Consider the following 19,948-nt stretch of genomic DNA (forward strand, 5'->3'; position numbering starts at 1 on the left):
AATATCTGGATGAAAATTGAATAATCTAACCATCTAGGTTTCTATTTTAGAAATAGAAAATTTCTAAATCAATGTAGACTAAAATCAATTAAAATCAATTAAAAAATCTAAATCAATTTTTAATTGATATGCATGTTTAGTCACGTGTGCCCATGAGTAGGAGGAGATCCTGAGATCATGACCTGAGCCAAAATCAAGAATCCCCCGTAAACACTTAAGGGCATTTTTTTGTCCTAATAATTCCCGCCATCATATTTATTTAAGGATCAATAAGCCTCTTAAAACAAAGTACTTTAAATATCCCCTATTTCCAATAATCACCAAATCTCAAAGATCCTGTTTCCTAAGTTCCCCCTGAATCTATTTTTTCCTCTTTAATTTTCTGCCACTAACTTAGATCTGATCCTTTCAACATTTGCCTGGATTACTGCATTGGCTTCTTTAATTATCTTCCTCATCTCTTGCTGTATTTTGATCTTTGGACATCAGATTCCAGCAATACGAAATTACTAGAGTATGTTGGATACACTATTTTGCCTCATAACTCCATGTATATTTATGTGCTAAAATATCATTTATTATTATTCATTATGTGAATGAATACCTATCTTCAATCTTCTTCAATACCTATCTTCAATATCTTCAAAAAACTTGGGCTAGATATTTCCTCAAATTATATTAAATGGTCTAAGTGATTTCATAATTTTTGCTCTCTTCTGCATTTATTCCTTCTCCATATTTCTGCATTTGTATCTTATACAAATTGTTATTGTGATGTAGGAAACTATTTTATTGATAATGACAGAAATCTTTCCAAATACTACAGTTAAACCCAAGCCTCAAAAGATTTCAGGAAATGGACAAAATAATAATAGTAATAAATTTATCTTTTCAATGATCTTAAGTTCACACTTGCATTCTGTCAATAAAATAAATTGTTAACAGAATCATATATTTGGCATTCCCGTTGAATGCATAATGACCCCAATCTTCCTCAGCAACTTCTCCATCTTACTTTATGTAGTCTCATTTTTCTTGCTCTCCAACCTCAGTTATTCTAACATATTCCTCTGTTAAAAAGCAAAAAGACAAACTGAATTTCTCTTTTTCTGGCTCTCCTTTGATCATGGCCATGAATACTAGACCTCTGTCATTAAACCAAGTGATAGTGCAGTTCTTTACCTTTATAGATTCAATAAACATCTGCAGAGCACCAACAATGTGCACTGAAATAAACCCCTCAACTTTCTGTACCTTAAGAAGTTGCTTTTTATCAAAAACTAATGATGTAATGTATGGTGATTAACATAACACAAAAGAAAAAAAATGAAGTTGCTTTTTAATCTCCTAAGTGAGCAAATACTTAAGGGATGACATTTTTATTTTTACTCTGAGATTTATCTAATACAAGAAGTTCCTTATCAAGATCAAGAACTCATAAATAAGAATTGTAAAATCTCAGTAATTTTCCAGGAGGTATAGAGTTACTTTCTGCTCTATACTCTAATTCACTGCTATCAGGTCCAATAGATCCTACCTTCCCTTCATTGCTGATGTCTTCAAAACACAAAGGATAACCAATTGCTTTGGTCTTTTATATTTTCTGAATAAAATTTGTATTTTGATGCCCAATAATATGTAGTATAAAAAACAAACACATAACTAATTTTAGGAACATAATGTGAATGCTCAAGACATAATAAATAACAGTTCTTCTATTAGTGTTATATCTTTATCTTAGTTTAACTCCATGGACTAATAAGGAAATATAATGTAATTGCTCTTGTAAATATAGTTTACCAATCTGAACTTAAAAGATATAGGTCAGCAAAAATCACAGAATTTTAAAGTTAAAAGAGATCACTAAGTCCAAATTGTTCATTTTACAGATAAAGAAACTTAGGTCTAAAAAGAATAAGTGATTTTCTAGTGGCCATTCCAATAGACCTCAGAGAGCCAGACTATGGGAACTTCTGACTCGAGATTCAGTTTGCTATATGATTCTTCTTATGCAAACATACATATTTGCATTTTAATTAATGTCATACATATCACATGACAATTCTTAGTCATCTTCACTAGTGTTATTAGAAGTTACCTTGTTTCCAGTAATTCAATACTAAAACCCAGCCATCAGTGTTCCAAACTTGGGAGATTCATCTCTGCTTTAAAGACTGTGGGAGAAGTATTTGGGTCACTGAGGACATCTCTTTGTTCTACATTCTGTACCTTGAGAAATATTTCTCCATTGCCCTTTCTCAGCCTTCACAGAGTGGTTGCATTATATTCATGAAGGCTTGTTCACACAGTGCTTTGGAGGGATTTTTCTCATATCATACTTATTCTATCTCATGAGGTCTTAATGATTGATAAAACCATTTATTGAACATATGTGTGATCTACAGTACAGTTCACATCATTGATTGGCTCCAATCTCATTGATATTAAGAAAATAAACTATTTTTTAAACTGATTAAGCTACCTTGCTATAGCCCACCAAAATTTCTTTCTTTTTAAAAGATTTTATTTTATTTATTTATTTATTAATTAATTTATTTATTTATTTAAGAGAGAGAGAAAAGAGAGAGAGTGCACAAGCTAGGGGAGGGGCAGAGGGACAAGAAGACTCCCTGCTGAGCACAGAGCCTGATTCAGGGCTTGATCCCAGGACCCCAAGATCATTACCCCTGCCAAAACCAAGAATCAGATGCCCAACTGACTGAGCCACCAAGATACCCCAGTCCAACCAAATTTTCTAAAATGAGAGAGAGATACAGTTCTTCATCTACAGAAACAGTGGTGTTTCAGTGAAGAAATTTTGGTTTTATTATATGAATTACATTAGTACAAAAATAAAAGCTCCTTTCTCATAGCAACCAAGAATATTAAATGTTCCTTAAAGAAATTAAAGAATATAATAAACCTCTATTTTCTTTTCAGTTCTCTTCTCTTTTCTTGTAGAAATAAACTTGAGAGACAAACCCTAATAGATGCATGAAAATTCATGATTATTTTAATCTAATCATACTTAAATGTAGATAAATATGCTATGAAACATTTATAAGGAGGTATAAAATATAAAATAAAAAAAACAGGTCCAAGAAACTTATAAACAAAACTGAGTTTCTATGAGACTAACCACTTTTATTTAACTATTTGTACTATCAATCTAAATTTTTTAACAAAAATCCTTTGCATATATTTTTCAAAAAGTTATTTCATTCTGCATCCTTTACCATTAGTTCACTACAATTTTGAAATATCCAGTATCTTTAATCATGTCACAATAACATAAAATGAACTGGACCCTAATTTAATTACTTTTTCAATAGTTCATAAGCCATTCATAAGTTGTTTGAGACCAATAAAAACTGTATATCCCTACTCCATCCCATCCCACTAGTCACTATCCTAAATTCTTTTCTCCCCTAAACTTGAGAGAGAAAATTCAAAATAAAAATGAAAACTTTAAATGTATGACATGTATTATACAAGTATCTGTAAATGAGAGTGATTTTTGCATACAACTAGAATTACACATTAAACTGTAATAATCACAGGGAGCAAAACCAAAGTTTATGATTGACATAAAATAATTTTTCAAATTGGCAACATTAAGAATTTCTGGTGTCATCTCTTTGTGAACAAATCTCCTTATATTTGAATAATTTAAGTATTTTGGCAAGTACTTTTTCTTCCTTATTTGGCTTGTCACATATGTCAAAAGATGATTGATAATCGTGCCAGCAATGAATAAGACGCCACACCCAGAACTCTGTGGCAGAGCCTTCTTATCACATGAATATATTATTTGACAAATGCATATGGATGATGTATCTTATTTATTTATTTAGCTTTCATCTATTCACTCAGTATTTATAGTTTTAGTATGTGGCTTTCAGAGTCATGAAGATACATTAGTTTCACTTATTATTTAATGTTAAAATTTTATTCTTGTTAATATTAATATGAATAAACTGCCTTTATAATGGTACTGAAAAAGATAACCTGCCATGAAAGCTGTTTCAAATCACCTAAAATATTTTCAAGTAAAACATCTGGGACAATATCTTTAGTAATTTCCTCATAGTTTACATTCAACTATACCTTATGCTAAATAAAATAAGTCCATTTGGTCCATTTGGCACAGTGTCATCATCATGTCAGGACTGGAGGTTTGTCATCAGTACACAGAAATGCAACAAGTTGGGACACCTGTGTGGCTCAGTAGGTTAAGCATCTGTCTTTGGCTCAGGTCACCATCCCGGGGTGCTGTCATCGAGACCCGCATCGGACTTCCTGCTCAGTGCGGAGTCTGCATCTCCCTCTCCTTCTGCTGCTCTCCCTGCTTGGGCTGTCTCTCTCTGTCAAATAAATAAAGTCTTTAAAAAAAGAAAAAAAAATTGGCAACAAATTCCAAGAAATTAATTCAACTAAAAACATAGAAACAGACAAACAACACTAAGAACAGATATATGTGCTTACAAACTTGGGAATTATCTGTCTTAAAATTCTTTTTAACCAAATTAAAAAAAAATGGAGATCTAAAGAAATGAAATAACTTGACTCAAATCACACAGAAAGCAAATCCTTCTCAAATAGTTGCTGTAAATTGGTTCTCTTATCTCCAAATCTTGCATTCTTTCTTCTAGAAAATTTAGTTGATCCTTAAGCTGAGTTATATTGTAATATGCCTTTTCACACAAAAGGAGCAAATAATTGTTGATATTTCTATGACTTTCAACTACCCTAGCAAATGTTATACAATATCGCATTATTTATCAAACTACATAGTTGAGTATGACACATGTGAATTAAAAATAGGTGACATGAACAACAAGAACAGCCTGTTTCGCCCAGTGTCAGTTACATATTGTTGTATAAGATGCTGCCCTGAAACTCACCCCGTTAATAAACAATGATTTGTTATTTTTCACCAATCTTTGTTCTGATTAGGTGATTCCTGTGCTGTTTTTATCTGTGCTCCTTCATGTTGCTGCACCCAGTGGAGAAGTTGGCTGGGGTTGGGTTCAGCTCTGACATCTTGAATATCTTGGCCTCTTTCTAGGTGTCTTTTGTCATCCAGGAGACTAGATCAGTCTGGATTTCCAGAGATGTGATGTCCACATTACAAGAGAGTGCAAGGTCTCAGAATTTGCACAGCATCATTTCTGTCACATTCCTTTGGTCAAAGAAAGACCCAAGGCCAGATTCAAAGGGGTAGAAGAATAGAACCCACCTGTGGATGGGAAGAACAGCAATGGCACATTTGTACTAGGGCTTTCAGGCCATAATCACAGAAACCATGTTTGCTTTACAGCATGAACACAAATGCATTAATAAAACTCTGTATATTTCAAACCGGGTTTTTATGAGGTAAATTTTTCAATATACACTATGCAATTTCTCCTCAACTTCTCTCAACTGTGAGATGTCTTCAATACTTAGACACAACTCTTTGTATTCTCTTTCTTTTTTACTTCTTTGGAGACCCCATCCATATTTACTTTTCTTGGAAGTCAATAAAGATAAATTATAAATACATATAATGTAGTTTAATGTCACTGCATCCAACTCTAAATGTCTAAAATTGATTTATCTCCACAGAATTCCTAACTCTCTATCAGTGTTACCTTTCTTCCCTCAGGTTCCCTTTTGATCAGTAACTCAGAATAGTGGTTTTAAATGTTGTTAGCAAATGAGCACTGTTTTCCAAAGTCTTACATAGAATCTCAGTAAGTAAAAATACAAGCATGGCCATTAGTTAGCAAAATTTGTTTTTAAGATAACATTCATAACATTTATTTCTCTTTTCAATCAATGAGAAAATTGAAAGTGCTTGGATTTAAAAAGTTGAAGACAAAAGCTATTAAATTATGATTGCTACAGTACATTAGTCTAACATCTAATGTCTTTCTTTTTATTTTGATTCCATAATATAGATAAAATCCTGATTCAAACAGATAAGCAGCTATAAATCAAGATATTTTTTAACTAGCCTGAAATAAATGGTTACAAAAAGCATAATAGAAAAATGTGTGCTTCAAAGTTGAATCACTATCAATATTAAAACTCCTGGCAACCTTTCAAATAAATTTGAAAGGTAAGCAGTACCCAAAGTTATTATAATACAACAATGTTGATAAGACACTAATTACAAGGCAGGGCTCATATTCATTTATTGTTGATAATGATTATTCTCTGGCATAGATGATCCTAAGCCTTGACTGGAAACCATTCCACTAACTTACCTAGATGCAATATTCATCAGAAGTTACAGAAAATTGTCCTTTCTTCTCTGTGTTGTGCTCAGCATAGGGCATTGTAATGACAAACTTCTTTAATTTTAGAGTTCTTTCAATTTAAAAACATGTGAAGCACATGTGGGTCTATAAGCATACACAGCAAGTACTCTTTCTTAACCTGCAGCAATGGCAACAGGTTCTCACCTATCCAGTGTTATCATTTTCCAGACTTATCAAATATAAAAATTGGATAAATCAAGATATGTCTTGAATCCCTACTATGGTTAGGGTCAATTCAAACCCATCAATCTGGTTTCAAAATCTGTATCAGCTAGCTCCTTAATAACTCTCTAGTTTCATCTTTTACTGTTCCTAATGCACTGCACTCCTATACAGCCCATCTTACAGAACAGGTCAATATTCTGTGATGCTTCTTCCACGTACAATGTTCTTATGTTCCCCTGTTATCTAGGTATAGATATTTTTTGTATGTATGTAAGCATGTGTTGTTTGATTTTTTTATCTACTACATACTTACTTAATGTGAGGTTTGGAAAAGTTGCGTCTTATATAGGAAATTAAATTTTAAAGTCATAATTGCCCTTACAATCGCTTTTAAAATTTGTACTAATTTCTTTTTATTAGTTTCAGGGGTAGAATTTAGTGATTCATCAATTGTATATAACACCCAGTGCTCATTATATCAAGTGCCTCCTTAATACCCATCACCCAGTTACCCCATCCCCCCATCCACCTCCCCTCCAGTAACCGTCAGTTTGTTTCTTATAGTTAAGAGTCTCCATAGTTACGGCTTGCCTCTCTCTATGATTTTATCTTATTTCAGTTTTCCTTCCCTTCCTCTATGTTCATTTTTTCTTAAATTCCACATATGAGTGAAATCATATGGTATTTGTCTTTTTCTGACTGACTTATTTTGCTTAGTGTAATACCCTCTAGTTCCACCTGCATTGTTGCAAATGGCAAGATTTCATCCTTTCTGATTGCTGAATAATATTCCATTATAAATATATACCACATCTTCTTTATCCTTTCATCTGTTGATGGACATCTTGGCTCTTTCCATAGTTTGCCTATTGTGGACATTGCTGCTATAAACATCAAGGTGCAAGTGCCCCTTCAAATCACTATTTTTGTATCTTTTCAATAAATACCTTGTAGTTCAATTGGTGGGTCATAGGGTAGCTCTATTTTTAACTTTTTGAGGAACCTCCATACTGTTTTCCAGACTGGCTGCCAGTTTGCATTTCCAAAAAGAGTGTAAGAGGATCCCCTTTCTCTGCATCCTCGCCAACATCTGTTGGCAAATATCTTCTCCCATTCTCTAAGTTGCCTTTTAGTTTTATTGATTGTTTCCTTTGCTGTGCAAAAGCTTTTTATCTTGATGAAGTCCTAATAGTTCATTATCGTTTTTGTTTCCTTTACCTCTGGAGATGTCTAGCAAGAAGTTGCTGTGATCGAGGTCAAAGAGGTTGGTGCCTGTGTTCTCTAGGATTTTGATGGATTCCTGCCTCACGTTAAGGTATTTCACCCATTTTAAAATTATTTTTGTGTATGGCATAAGAAATTGTCCAGTTTCATTTTCTGCATGTGGCTGTCCATTTTTCCCAACACCATTTGTTGAAGAGACTGACTTTTTTCCATTGGATATTCTTTCCTGTTTGTCAGAGATTAGTTGACCATAGAGTTGAGGGTCCATTTCTGGGCTCTCTATTCTGTTCCATGGATCTATGTGTCTGTTTTTGTGCCAGTACCATACTGTCTTGATGATTACAGCTTTGTAATAGAGCTTGAAGTCTGGAATTGTGGTGCCACCACCTTTGCTTTTCTTTTTCAACATTCCTCTGGCTATTTGGGGTCTTTTCTGGTTCCATACAAATTCCATACAAATTTTAGAATTATTTGTTCCATTTCTGTGAAGGAAGTTGATGGTATGTTGATAGGGATTGATAGGGATTGCATTAAATGTGTAGATTGCTCTAGGTAGCATAGACATTTTCACAATATTTGTTCTTCCAATCCATGAGCATGGATTCCTTTTCTTTCTGTCTTCTTCAATTTCTTTCATGAGTATTTTATAGTTTTCTGTGTACAGATTCTTTGCTTCATTGGTTAGATTTATTCCTAGGTATCTTATTGTTTGGGGTGCAATTGTAAATGGTATTGACTCCTTAATTTCTCTATCTCATGTCTTGTTTTTGGTGTATAGAAATGCAACTGATATCTGTGAATTGATCTTATATCCTGCCACTTTACTGAATTCCGGTATGAGTTCTAGCAATTTTGGGGTGGAGTCTTTTCAGTTTTCCACATAAGGTATCAAATCATCTGCAAAAAAGTGAGAGTTTCACTACTTCTTTGCTGATTCAGATGCCTTTTATTTCTGTTTGTAGTCTGGTTGCTAAGGCTAGGACTTCTAGTACTATGTTGAATAGGAGTGGTGATAGTGGACATCCCTGCTGCGTTCCTGACCTTAGGGGAAAAGATCTCAGTTTTTCCCCATTGAGAATTATATTTGCTGTGGGTCTTTCATAGATGGCTTTTATGATATTGAGGTATGTACCCTCTATCCATACACTCTGAAGAGTTTTACTCAAGAAAGGATACTGTACTTTGTAAAATGCTTTCTCTGCATCTATCGAGAGGATCATATGGTTCTTGTTCTTTCTTTTGTTAAAGTATTGTATCACAATGATTGATTTGCAGATGTTGAACCAAACTTGCAGCCCAGGAATAAATCCCACTTGGTCGTGGTGAATAATCCTTTTAATGTACTGTTGGATCCTATTGGCTAGTATTTTGGTGAGAATTTTTTTCATCCATGTACATCAGGAATATTGGCCTGTAGTTCTCCTTTTTGATGGGGTCTTTGTCTGGTTTTGGGATCAAGGTAATGCTGGTATCATATAATGAGTTTGGAAGTTTTCCTTCCATTTCTGTTTTTTGTAATGGTTTCAGAAGAATAGGTATTAACTCTTCTTTAAATGTTTGGTAGAATTCCCTTGGGAAGCCATCTGGCCGTGGGCTCTTGTACGTTGGGAGATGTTTGATTACTGCCTCAATTTTCTTACTGGTTATGGGTCTGTTCAGGTTGTCTATTTCTTCTTGGTTCAGATTTGGTAGTTTATACATCTCTAGGAATGCATCCATTTCTTCCAGATTGTCTAATTTGCTGGCATATAGTTGCGTATAATATGTTCTTATAATTGTTTGTATTTCTTTGGTGTTGGTTGTGATCTCTCCTCTTTCATTCATGATTTTATTTATTTGGGTCCTTTCTCTTTTCTTTTTGATAAGTCTGGCCAGGGGTTTATCAATTTTATTTATTCTTTCAAAGAACCAGATCCTAGTTTCGTTGATCTGTTCTACTGTTCTTTTGGTTTCTATTTCATTGATTTCTGCTCTGATCTTTATTATTTTTCCTCTCCTGCTGGGTTTAGGCTTTATTTGCTGTTCTTTCTCTGGTTCCTTTGGGTTAGGGTTAGGTTGTGTATTTGAGACCTTTCTTATTTCTTGATAAAGGCTTGTATTGCTATATACTTTCCTTTTAGGACTGCTTTTGCTGCATCCCAACGATTTTGAACAGTTGTGTTGTCATTTTCATTTGTCTCCTTGAATTTTTTTAAATTCTTTAATTTTCTGGTTGACCCATTCATTCTTTAGTAGGATGCTCTTTATTCTCCATGTAATTGAGTTCTTTCCAACTTTCCTCTTGTGATTGAGTTCTAGTTTCTAAGCACTGTGGTCTGAAAATATGCAGGGAATGATCCCAATCTTTTGGTACCAGTTGCGACCTGATTTGTGACCCAGGATGTGATCAATTCTGGAGAATATTCCATGTGCACTACAGAAGAATGTGTATTCTGTTGCTTGGGATGGAAAGTTCTGAATATATCTGTGAAGTCCATCTGGTCCAGTGTGTCATTTAAAGCCTTTATTTCCTTGTTGATCTGTTGCTTAGATGATCTGTCCATTTCAGTGAGTAGGGTTTTAAAGTCCCCTACTATCATTGTATTATTGTAAATGTGTTTCTTTGCTTTTGTTTTAATTGGCTTATATAATTGGTTGCTCCCATGTTAAAAGCATAGATATTTAAAACTGTTAGATCTTCTTGTTGGATATACCCTTTATGTATGATATGGTGTCCTTCCTCATCCCTTCTTATAGTCTTTGGTTTAAAATCTAATTTGTCTGATATAAGGATTGCCACTCCAGCTTTCTTTTGATGTCCATTAGCATGGTAAATTGTTTTCCACCCCCTCACTTTAAATCTGGAGATGTCTTGTAGCGCCTAGTGGCTCAGTCTTTAAGCATCTGCCTTTGGCTCAGGTCATGATCCCAGGATCCTGGGATCGAGCCCCACATCAGGCTCCCTGCTCCACAGGAAGCCTGCTTCTCCTTCTCCCACTCCTCCTGCTTGTGTTCCCTCTCTCGCTGTGTCTCTCTCTGTCAAATAAATAAATAAAATCTTAAAAACAAACAAACAAACAAATAAATAAATAAATCTGGAGATGTCTTTGGGTCTATAATGAGTCTCTTGCAGACAGCATATTGATGGTCTTGTTTTTTTTTTTTTTTTTTTTTTTTTTATCCAATCTGATACCCTGTCTTTTGATTGGGGCATTTAGCCCATTCACATTCAGTGTAACTATTGAAAGGTATGAATTTAGTGCCATTGTACTGCTTGTAAGGTGACTGTTACTGTATATTGTCTCTGTTCCTTTCTGGTCTATGTTACTTTTAGGCTCTCTCTCTGCTTAGAGGACCCCTTTCATGATTTCTTGTAGGGCTCATTTGGTGTTTGCAAATTCTTTTAGTTTTTGTTTGTCCTGGAAGCTTTTTATCTCTCCTTCTATTTTCAATGACAGCCTAGCTGGATATAGTATTCTTGGTTGCATATTTTTCTCATTTAGTGCTCTGAATATATCATGCCAGTCCTTTGTGGCCTGCCAGGTCTCTGTCAATAGGTCTGCTGTCAATCTAATGTTCCTACCATTGTAGGTTACAGACCTCTTGTCCTGAGCTGCTTTCATGATTTTCTCTTTGTCTCTGAGATTTGTGAGTTTTACTATTAGTTGTTGGGGTATTGATCTATTTTTATTGATTTTGAGGGGGGTTCTCTGTGCCTCCTGGATTTTGATGCCTGTTTCCTTCCTCAAATTAGAGAAGATCTCTGCTATAATTTGCTCCAATATAACCTCTGCCCCTGTCTCTCTTTCTTCTTCTTCTGGAATCTCAATTATTCTAATGTTGTTTGGCTTAATGGTATCACTTATTTCTAAAATTCTCCCCTCGTGATCCAGTAGTTGTTTATTTCTCTTTTTCTCAGCTTCTTTATTCTGCATCATTTGGTCCTCTATATCACTATTTTTCTCTTCTGCCTCATTTATCCTAGTAGTTAGAGCCTCCAGTTTTTATTGCACCTCATTAATAGCCTTTTTGATTTTGACTTGGTTAGATTTTAGTTCTTTTATTTCTCCAGAAATGGATTCTCTGGTATCTTCTATGCTTTTTTCAAGCCCAGCTAGTATCTTCATAATCGTCATTCTGAACTCTAGTTCTGACATCTTACTAATGTCTGTACTGATTAGGTCCCTGGCAGTTGGTACTTCCTCTTGTTCTTTTTTTTGAGGTGAGTTTTTCTGTCTTGTTATTTTGTCCAAGGAGAATAGATGAATGAGAGAACAAAATGCTAAAAGGGTAACAATGACCCCAGAAAAATATTCACTTAAACAAATCAGAAGAGACCCAAAACTTCCAGAAAGTGGTCGCTTTTCTGTTCATAGAATTGTTGCTATTCTTTTCTTCAATCTCCTATTGAGTTTGTAGGTGTTCTGAATGTTTTGATAACTATCTAGCTGAATTCCTGGGACGAGAAGAAATTTAGGTCTCCTACTCCTCCACCATCTTGTTCCTCAGATACCTCTGTCATTTTCATTATTGATTGGTATTTCTCCTGGTTATGGGTCTCATTAATTGCTTCTTGCATGCCTGTTTGTCACTATATACTGGATAGTATGAATACTACATTATTGATTATTTATATGTTATTGCTTTCCTCAATGAAGCATTTGTTTTGTTCTATCTGACAGTTAATTTGTTCACACACATCTTTTACCTTTCCAAGGCTTTTTTTAAAAATCTTTGTTAGTTGAAATAGAGAGAAGGTTTTGAGAGCTAGAATTGCCCTACCAATAAAGCGTTACCTCTTTGCTACCTATCATTTTAAATGAAGTCTCTCTACACTGGCTCAGTGGAAAGGCAACATCTGTTCTGTGCCAGCTATAGCAGTTGTTCAGCTCATGGCCCCCAAATAGCTGTATGTCTTTTGGTAGTCATTACTGATGCAGTCTCTTGGAGTGTCATTTGCACATGCTCAGTTTTGTATGCAACAAAAGACCCAAGGTGAATTGTATACAGATTTCTGAACCTTCTTCTCTACATAGATATCTTTTCTCCAGTACCCTGCTCTAAAATTTCTAGCCATGTCAGTGAGCTCAATTTCTCACCCTTGTCTCCTCAGTTTGATGAGACTACTTTTGGGCTTCCTCACCTTGAACTATAGTCAGGAACATGCATTCAGGCAGAAAACCAGAGCAATCATGCAGCTGATCTCATTTGTTTCCTTTTTCTCAGTAATTGCAGTCCCATGACACTTGTTTTTCAATATCTGAAAACAGTTCATATATTGTGTCCAGTGTTGCAGTCATTTATGGAGGCCAAACAGGTCTAATAGCAGTTATTTTGTAATGACACAGAGTAGAATCATAAAACTATTCTACTACATAGTTGCTGGTAACATAGTAGGGCAAATGTCTCTGTATGTGATATATGTATATCACAGTAGTACAGGGAAAGGAGAGGAATTTTGAAATATTATCTAACAAAAACTTGCCAAAATTATGCTAATTCCTTTTGCAAGCATTAAATTAGTATTTCTGTAAGTTTGTGGTTACAGGTATCAAAATACGCAAAAAATGTGTTAATCTCACTCTTGAAAAATATTACTGTGTTCTTGTCTTATTTACAGCAGTCAGAATGAAAATTTTGTGCAGGAACTTGAAAAGCAGAGAGTGAAGAGTATCCATGTTCAAGTCCTTCAGTTTATATAGGTCTTGTATATATCATAGTTCCAGCGAGGCACAGGATTGAGTCAAGGAGGTCAGCTGGTAAGTCTATAGGCAAATAATCTCAATTCAGATTTTATATAGGGCCACTAGTGACTAACACAATAATCACTGTGTAGTGTTAAATTCCCTGTGCTACTGTATTTCTCTTCTGGAAATGGATACATGACTTTTTTTTAAGATTTATTTATTTTAGAGAAACAGGGAGAGAAAGAGAGAGCATATGATCAGGAGGGTCAGAGGGAGAGGGAGAGAGATTCTCAGGCAGACTCCACACTGAGTGTGGAGCTAGATGTGGGGCTCAATCTCACAACTCTGAAACCATGACCTGAGTTGAAACCAAGAGTCTGACACTTAACCAACCACACCATGCAGGCACCCCTGGATACATGACTTTTTGCCTACAAGTCCTAACAATGCTCAAAAGAAAGCTAGAGTCCTGCAGGGACATATGGCAAGTGGGTAACCAGGGCTAGGTATCTCTCCCCAACCAGTGTAAGCAGAAGAGAGCATATGTTATCATAGTATTAGATCTTAGAAAGGTTCATTTATCTCACTGAAGAGCAAAGTAGCATTTTACCATAAAAAGCCTGGGAGACTGACCATCAAGAAGATTTAAAGGTAAATTCAACAAGATCCTCTACCTTACTGTCAACTTGCACTCACTGACAATTACTATTTAAATTCACATTTACAAAAGATTTATGACTGTCTAATAAACACATGATCAATCTCATTAGTCATTTGAGAGATGTAAATTTAAACCACAGTGAGGGGTCATTTCATAACCACTAGAATGGCTATAATCAAAAAAACATATAATAATAAGTGTTGGTAAGAATGTAGAGAACTGGAACCTTTGTACATTGTTAATAATAATATAAAATAGTGCAGTCACTATGGAAAACCTCTTGGCAGTTTCTTAAAAAGGTAAACATAAATTTATCATACGATTCAGCCGTTCCATTCCTAAGCACCTATGCAAAATAAATAGAAATATACGTCCACACAAGGATTTGTATATGAATGTTCACAGCAATATTATTCATAGTGGTGATCAAGTGATAAGTTTCTAAACAAACAGTGGTATATCCATACAATGGAATACTATTCTGCAATAAAAAGGAACAAACTACTATTCTATCATTCTATCTAACAAACTATCTATTCTATCATTCTATCTAACAAACTATCTATCTATCATTCTATAACATGGATAAACTTCAGAAACATTATGCTAAGCTAAAGAATTCAGATGCAAGACTAAATAGTATATGACTCCATGTATATGAATGGTTCAGAAGGAAAAATCTTTAAAGACACTTGTAGATTAGTGGTTGCCTGAAGATGACAGTGGGAATGAGGATTCATTGAAAATAGGCACAGGGAATCTTTTTGGGTTTATGGAAAGATTATAAAATTGGAATGTGCTAATGGCTCTACAATTCTTTAAATTTATTAAAAATTATCAGATCATACACTTAAAATGGGTGCATTTTATGATTTGTAATATATAACTCAATAATGTTTAAAAAATTGTCAATAAATCTGAAATCAAAAAAAGAACTTAAGTGTAACAAATTAAAACTGTATTACAGCATGTAATCATGTGCTTAGAGCAGAACTTTTAAAGACTAATGTTTTAGTACCTGGGGTTTTTCTCTGATCTCCTAATATCCAGGGAAAAGAAATACTCTGAAAACTTCTCTATACAATGGGTGGGGAGGGGATACTTTTTATTCTAGAAAGTCAGGAAATAATCACTTTTTTGTAATAGAATATTTGTTCTAAATAAACATCTTGTAGAAGTAATCACTGGATTTTTATACTAAAATGAGAATTTGATATATATCATATATATGTATTTATATATATTTATGTGTATGTATATGTGTGTGTGTATGTATATATATACATACACACACAACATATCCTGAAAGAATAAAGTAAGAATGAGCATGCTTTGCTAATTTCTCATTAAATATTATTGGTCCCTAAAAGACAGAATGAGAAAAATAATTTACATTCTATGTGGGGTCAATACCTTTCAGACACTCCCAGATTTACATATGAATTCTTTAAGTTTTTCATGTATGAATGACAACCTAGAAAAGACTCTTACACTCCTTGAAGGGATTTGCTACAAATTCTATGCTTCATCCCCCCCTCACTACATTCTAGAACCACTTGTGTAATGAGACTGGGAGTGTAGAGGATATAGGAAACGAAATACAAGAAAGGAGATACAGGAAAAAAGACTAAATATCTCTCTATGTGCCGCTCATGCTTGCCACTTCCTCATGTGATGGTGTCCTACCCTTGCTCCAAAACTACTATACGATTTGCTCAAATTAGGTATATATCTTCTCCAATGGAGAAATTTTTTAAATTAAAATTAACTTAGTCTTACACTAGAAGAGTTCCAATTAAATCTTGCAATCTTGTAAGCAGACATCTAAATCTCTAAAGAAATGTATGGCTCTTAAAAGCATTATTCATTCTTCCTTAGTACAAAACACACGTGGTCTTTGCAGTGGCCTTCAGCATGCATTGCTTAGAATCAATTGTCTAAATGTATTAGTGTTCTCTACCAATTTTCACATGAAAGACAAACCACTATGTGATTTATGACTAGGAGGATTTTATGTCCCATGGGTTAATTTTCCTGAGGATTCTTGGTAGTATTATCTCATATTTTCATTGTTTTGTCCAATCAGTTATCCCTAAAATGCCATTGCCTATTTCAGTTTCAGGGATCACATAGCTGTGACAATCATGGTCTAAGAAAAACATGGTCTTGGGGCGCCTGGGTGGCTCAGTTGGTTAAGCAACTGCCTTCGGCTCAGGTCATGGTCCTGGAGTTCCGGGATCGGGTCCCGCGTCAGGCTCCCTGCTCAGTGGGGAGTCTGCTTCTCCCTCTGACCCTCCCTCCTCTCATGTGCTCTCTCTCTCTCTCTCATTCTCTCTCTCAAATAAATAAATAAAATAAAATAAAATAAAATAAAATAAAAAAAGAAAAACATGGTCTTGTGCATGAATCTTTTTATATAAGTATCAGAGACACACCATCAGACTTATCAATTTAAAATTGCCATCAGAGGAAAAAATTGGGTTAAAGTGAGAATTTGAACAGAGTAGCGTATGAGAAGTCACTGTTAGACATTTATTTTTTTACTTATACAATACCATATTTAAAAAATTACAGTGGTTAGTAGGGAATCAATAAGATATAATCAACAATAAATAATAGTAGATGAGACAAAAATGAAATATATTTAAATATAAAAAAACAAAATAAAGATTGAAACCAGTTTAAAAATTAGTATCTCATTATTAGTAAGAGTATACAAAGTTTCTAATACATCAGTAAAGAGCATCATGCTCTGGATAAAGAGGCATTCTTTAGCCTCTAGAAATTAAACCTCAACTTTACTTACCATACCAAGCTGAGTTCTTACAGGTTTGTATGTGATTTTCTTAACTTGGGATAAGAAAAACAAATATCAGCAGTTCATAAGCTGAAAGTACTGTGATAAGTACATAAAAGTAATAACTTTGTACCAGTCAGTAACTGCTGACCACAAAAATGTTTTAGCTTTGGGTGTTACTGAACTTTATCTCACTAAGCAAGATAAAATAGTTGAGTCAACAAGAATTACTCCGTCTCCACAAAACAGATGTTATAAGTAAATAATGCAAAAATATGGCTGTCTGCTTCTAATGTAAGCCTGTTGGGAGAAGGAAAAATATGCAGCAGACCCCTGCATTGGATGACAGAAAAGGAATGATAACACAAGAAAAAGATGAAGCTTGGGTAACAACCTGAATCTGCTGCAGTAAGGACTTTGTTTGAATGACTTGATAAAACTCAAAAACTTCTTGGTTTCTCCCAACTACACTAGAAGACCCAGATACCATGAATCAATGGTTAAAGATTCACAACCATCACACCTACTCCAACAATATCCGTCCAAATGAAAGATGTCTACACCACAACTCAGATTATCGGGATGGATGGTGGATGAATGCAAATAAACAGCCCTCTCTTTTAATGGGCTTGAGGTGATATCTTTATTCTATTAGCCTGTCAGGATATTAGGGAGATTTTTGACACACTGATGTATTTCCCTCCCACCCCTTTGATACTTAAATCAATTGTTCTCAAAGTATGATCTCTAGAACCAAAAACAGCTGGTAAGACCCACTCAGGGGCTGATGAGGTCACACTATTTCATAATAATACTCAGACATAATTGGCCTTTTCACATGGTTGACATGTACAATGATTGTTCAAAAGCAATGATGGTAAAAATGCTGACACCTTAACATGAGTTAAGGTATGTAGCAGCACCAAATTATGTATCAGTAGTCTAGGAGTCATTGTATTCTTTACTGCCATGCATTCATAATTCTATAAAAAAGAAAAACGTTGAATTTCACCTAACAGTGTTCTTGATGAAGCAGTAAAATTAATTTAATTAAACTTGGCCTTTGCATACATTCCTCTTTAATAGTCTATATGACAAAATGAGAGATAAAGATAAAACACTTCTGCTACATTCTGAAGCATGTGGCTGTATCCAGTAAAAGCCCTTGTACAACTGTTTCAGATGCAAGCTCAACTAGCTACTTTTTAATGGAGCACCATTTTTACCTGAAAACACAGTGGCATACTATAATTATTCAGATATGTTTTGACAGACATTTTTTCAAAAATGAATGAAGTGAACTTGTCATTTCAAGGAAAACAACTGACAATATTTGTTGCAATGATATATCTCAAGCTTTCAAGGAAAAATTAGAATTTTGGAAAATGCAGGTCTGCCACCAATACTTAAATAATATTCTTATGGGAACACCAGTGATGCTAACAAATGTGATAATGAATTTGCCAATTTTTAAAAGACATACGTAACTCAGTTAACCAATATTTTCCAAATGGTAATGCATGATGTTACAGAATTATGCATGAATAAAGGTAATTAAGATGCAACACAAATCAATGTATTTCACATTTGTTGCTTTGAAATATATGCTGCTATAGATCAGAATTCTACATTCTAATCAACTTTTAAGAAACCATCCATTGACAAGTTCTGGTGCAATTCCAAAACAAAATAACCACAATTATCTTAAAGTTTATTACAATACTCCTCCCTCTTCTAAGTGCATATCTGTGTAAAACCAAAACTTCTTTACTATACCTCAATCATATAGAACAGAACTGTTTGAATGCAGAGATATGAGAAGCCAAACATTAAAGTTATTTGCAAAAAAAATTTAAACAATGACATTTCTCATTTTTTTTAATTTTGGAAAAAGCAATTTACATAAAATGTTTTAAATAAAGTTAAAATGAAGTACTCAATTTTAAAAATTTCTCAGTTTTAAAATTTCTCAGTTTTAAATTCTAATACAATAAATATTGATATAGACAACTCATATAAGCAAAACTTTTTGGAGTTCTAAATTATTAAAAGAGTAAAGGCTGCAGCAGCTCCTGTCGGGAAGCAGGCCTGAACCTCGAGCCCTGGCCAGGCTCCCCTTGGGTGCTGAGATGCCCAAGAAAGCCGGTGCGATGAACCAACAACGGTAAGAGCCAGAGCAAGGAACCAGAGAGACCACTTCCTCCTTTAGATCCTGTGGCGGTTTATCCTAAAGGTTGTGTCACTGTAGCCATCCATGCCAAACCTGGGTCCAAACAGAATGCTGTAACAGACGTGACAGCGGAAGCTGTGAGGGAGGCCATGGCAGACCCCAACCCCACCCCGCCACCCCAACATTGGAAGGAAATGCTAATGTAGAGCTCTGGCGGTACCTTCCCAAGATCTTGGAGCTCAGGAAGAGTGACATGGGTTTGGATAAGAAATGTATGAAGATAAAAATCCTGGAGAGTTGTAAACATTTGTAGTAAGGTGTAGTAAGGTGGAATCTAAGATAGAGTCTTTGGTTAGACCAAAAATCCAGAAATGACCGGGAGAAAGCGCTAACTCAGCTGTCAGGAAAGCTGCAACCCACCCGCGGCAGCCCCCGAGGACACAGCTGTGATGGCTGCAGCTGAGCCCTGCTGTCTCTGATAGCACTAGAATGTTCAGTAGGTCATCCTGACACCATTTTTGTCTTTTGGTCCAGGGTGGTAAATCTCGTGAAAAAAGTGGTGAAGCTATTAGCGTCCACAACTGCAGAAGAGATCTTGGAGAAATTAAAGCAGCAAGTCGAAAAAAAATAAAAGGAACTTATGAGAAATACATCCTTGAGAAGCTTTAAAAAAAAAAAAGATTTTATTTATTTATCTGAGAGAGAGAGAATGAGAGATAGAGAGCACGAGAGGGAAGAGGGTCAGGGGAAGAAGCAGACTCCCTGCCGAGCAGGGACCCCTCCAATGTGGGACTCGATCCCAGGACCCTGGATCATGACCTGAGCCGAAGGCAGACGCTTAACAATCTGAGCCACCCAGGCACCCGCCCAAGAAGCTTTTTAATTGCTATGCATGAAGAGGCTATTACAGTAGGAAAATCTATTTCAGTGCACTGAAGAACATGAAAAAAATTTAGGAAC

The 19,948-nt window shown here is 35.0% G+C and overlaps 1 pseudogene; it reads left to right on the forward strand.

Moving 5' to 3' along the window:
- The first annotated feature begins 17,306 nt into the window (after positions 1–17,306).
- LOC113928529 lies at positions 17,307–19,619 on the forward strand (annotated as a pseudogene).
- Positions 19,620–19,948: the final 329 nt, after the last annotated feature.

Source organism: Zalophus californianus, chromosome 5 (genome assembly GCF_009762305.2).
Source record: "Zalophus californianus isolate mZalCal1 chromosome 5, mZalCal1.pri.v2, whole genome shotgun sequence".
In the NCBI taxonomy this organism is placed as follows: Eukaryota; Metazoa; Chordata; class Mammalia; order Carnivora; family Otariidae; genus Zalophus; species Zalophus californianus.